This window comes from Ananas comosus, linkage group 12 (assembly GCF_001540865.1).
Source record: "Ananas comosus cultivar F153 linkage group 12, ASM154086v1, whole genome shotgun sequence".
Taxonomy (NCBI): domain Eukaryota; kingdom Viridiplantae; phylum Streptophyta; class Magnoliopsida; order Poales; family Bromeliaceae; genus Ananas; species Ananas comosus.
The window spans coordinates 6,679,236-6,683,314 of NC_033632.1; positions in this window are offsets into that span (position 1 = coordinate 6,679,236).

Sequence of the window (4,079 nt, forward strand, 5' to 3'; positions counted from 1 at the left end):
AGATGTTAATTAGTATAATATGATTAATTCAAATTTTATATATTTTTTATATTTTTTTCGAATATCAATTTCTCTTCAAATAATAAAAATTATTGAAAAAAAATAATATTATTTATTATTAAAATTTAAAATTTATTGTGATTTTTTTTAATTTATAAAAGTTTAAATGGTTGGATATAATTATGTGAATTAAAATTATAGTCAAAAAGTTATAATTTAAACCCTTTTTTAAAAAAATAAAAAAAAAATACAAACTTTATGTAATATGGATTGAATACAAACTTTACATATTTTTTGTAATTATTTTTAAAATATCAATTTCTTTCAAATATAAAAAATTTATTAAAATTATGTAATAAAAGAGTTTTCAAAAAGTGTGATGTAATTTTGTAAAGTAAAAGCTATAAGTCTCAATGTAAAAAGAAATTATCTTTTTTCTGAAAAAAAGAAAATCTGAAAAAAAAACTGGGAGAAGAAATTTTTAAAAAAATCTGGGCTAGCATGAAGCCGGCCCGGCACGGCACGGCCCACATATACATCCCTGTGTTCATGCCAATACATTTTTGTCCTTTTTTCATGTTCCCAAATCACTATAGGGATTCTGGTTACATATAAATTTGATCATATTTTTAATAATTTTATAAAATTTAATAATTACATATTTTTGGTAAATAAAAATAGATAATTAAAACAAAAGTTAATAGTAATATTAAGGTAATTAATTTGAGAAATCTAAATAATTAAAATAACAAAACCATCTATAGACTATAGTTTGAGGAGGTCATCAAAACAATTTTGGGCCTTTTTATTTATTTATTCTTTCGATACTATTTAAAATTTCAAATTCATACACTTATATACTAAAATATCTTCCTAAAATTCAATCCCATAGAAACCAAAGGATTTAAGATATTTCAAAAAAAATTGCAATTTTCAAAAGACTTTTTATTAACTAGAGGATATTAGATATTTCTTAAGGTTTAGACGAACTATTTTTGATATTATCTGACTGGCTGTGTAGATCTTACAACTAGCTCATCGAAGAGCTTGTTTTTTCTCCTCTTAATTACATTAGAGAAAAGTACAAAGTTTTAAAAAATCAAAAATATATTTAAAATAAAATGGTATTGTTTATACAACCAATTAGCAAACAATAGAGAAAAAATCAAACATAATTTTTTTCTTCATTACATTAATTTTTCACTTGAAAAAAAGACAGCTACTAAAGAGTGGTACTAATTAAAAAAGAAGAGACGCAATGACGAAATAGTTTGTTGTGATGAATTTGGATATTTGTAGTAATATTTATAAATATAAAAAATATTTTGTAAAAAATATAAAACTATTTTTTTAGTTTTTGACCAAAATGCCCTCTCTAATGGTCAAATTTTTGAATATTAGTGAGGGCATTGTGGTCATTTTGATCAAAAAAATATCTTTTTTAATTTTTTAACCCATTTTTTTAAAAATAATAATAATAATAAAATATTTTTTCAGAAAAAAGAAAAAAAAAAAAGCACCCAAGACCCAACACAACGGCTTTTGAGCCGTTGTCCAAGGGTCTACCCTTGAGCTTGGGTACAGGGCTACAGCCTCTAAAGGCTACGGCAGGCCTAGTCTTTTATAGGCCTGGCTTAGGCCTATAACTTTTGCCTCAGAAGTATCCAGGCAGGCACGGCCCATCCCAGCCGTGCCGTGCCGAGCTGCGGGCATACCTTTCGGCCTGGCACGGCGCACGGCCCAGGCCTAACAGGCCGTGCAGTGCCAGGCCTACGGGCCGCAAAAGATCGGCCCATCACTGCCCGTAGGCCGGGCCGGGCCGGCCCGGCACGTTACAGCCCGGCCTATAATCGTGCCGGGCTTGGCGGTCCACGGGCTGCCCGACCCATTTTACATCCCTACATGAACATATACTTTTTCCTTTTCTTTTTCAGTGTGTGAAATACGCATCTAATTTTTTTTTACTGATTTTTAGGCATGCGATTGTATTCATCACATGCAGTGTGGTTTGATATTCTATGGAAAAATAATTATTCCATATATTTAATTCTTTGTTGATTTATAAATAATATATCTTTGAATCCTTCCGACAAGATTTTTTGTGCTTCTTGGAAACAAATGCTTGCCTCCAGTGATACAATAGTTGGTGGCTAGAGTGTGCATGTTTGGATTAGGGGCGGTTTGTATTGGAATAATTATGTAGAAAATGTCTATGAAGTAGAAAGATAGAAATAGCTTCAAGGTACGTAGCAATGCCATCTTTTTTAAGGCTTAATCTATTTTCATCGTTCAAATAATTTAATGTGCACTGGGTCAATGAACAACCTTACAGGATACAATAAAGTATAAACCTCAACTGTATTTGCACACAGGAAGTTGAGTCTTTGAGCACACATTCGATCAAGTTGTCAAAAGATATAGAATACAAAAAGAAGAATGAAATTATTATGAATGGAGACTGAAAGTTTTCAACTATCCATGTTTCAACAACCAACTCTATGTGCTTATATAGACCACGAATGGGTGTTTCATGAAGTGATATTTTATGAACGAATGTTTTGTGAAGCGACCTTTCAATTCCAACAGGCATATGTTCGAAGAGATATACTATAAAGAAGTGTCTTTTCATATCTTATTCTTTTACTAAAAATCACGTTCTTTCACATTCATTCTTTAAAAATCACACTCTTTGATTAAAGTCGCATCTACTCACTAAGAGTTGCATCCATGCACTAAAACTCAAAAACTAAATATATTATTTTAAAAATTTCCTTATAGTTTGGTTTCACGTAAAACTTGAAGAAAATATTTGTGGAAAAAGACTTTTCAAAAGAAAATAAATTTTACGATCTTTAGTGTTCGGTTTACAGGAAAAGAAAAATAGTTTTTTATTACGGTTGTTTGGTTGAAAGAAAAGACAAATAAAAATCTATTATATGTATTTTTCTATTCTATATATTGTATATTATTAATATATAATAATTCTTATACTACATATATTACTATTAAATAAAAATCTATTATATGTAATTTTCTCTGTCCCCTTCTCAATAACAATAATAATATTATTATTATTTTAAACAAAGTACGAAAGTAAATTTTAGTCAAGGTTTATCTTCATTGAACACGAGTTTTATTTGAACTATAGTTATATCAACCAAACACCCCTTTCCAATGGTAAGTGTACAATTAACCCATAAATGTTAAGTTGTAGAGATTACAAACCTAATCCAATTTGAGTTTAGAAGACCCAAATTGGATTTTACTATTCAGAAAAGAAAAATGATGTGCAAGAAGGAGAAAACAAGCTCTTCGATGAGCTAGTTGTAAGATCTACAAGCCAGTCAGATAATATCTAATATGTCGTCTAAACCTTAAGAAATATCTAATATCCTCTAGTTAATAAAAATGTCTTTTGAAAATTGCAATTTTTTTGAAATATCTTAAAATCCTTTGGTTTCTATGGGATTGAATTTTAGGAAGATATTTTAGGTATATAAGTGTATATTTGAAAATTTTAAATAGTATCGAAAGATAAATAAATAAAAAGGCCCAAAATTGTTTTGATGACCTCCTCAACTATAGTCTATAGATGGTTTTGTTATTTTAATTATTTTAGATTTCTCAAATTAATTACCTAATATTACTATTAACTATTAGTTTTTAATTATCTATTTTTATTTACCAAAAATATGTAATTTATTAAATTTTATAAAATTATTAAAAATATGATCAAATTTATATGTAACCAGAATCCTATAGTGATTTGGGAACATGAAAAAAGGACAAAAATGTATTGGCATGAACACAGGGATGTAATGTGGGCCGTGCCGTGCCGGGCCGGGCTTCATGCTAGCCCAGATTTTTTTAAAAATTTCTTCTCCCAGTTTTTTTTTCAGATTTTCTTTTTCAGAAAAAGAGATAATTTCTTTTTACATTATAGACTTAGGGCATGTTTGGTTAATGATTGGAATAGGAATGGGAAATGGAATTGGATTGCTTTGGAATGGGAAATGGAATGACGAATCATCCAAAAATGTTTGGTTCATTATTGGAATGAAAATTGGAATGAAAATTTA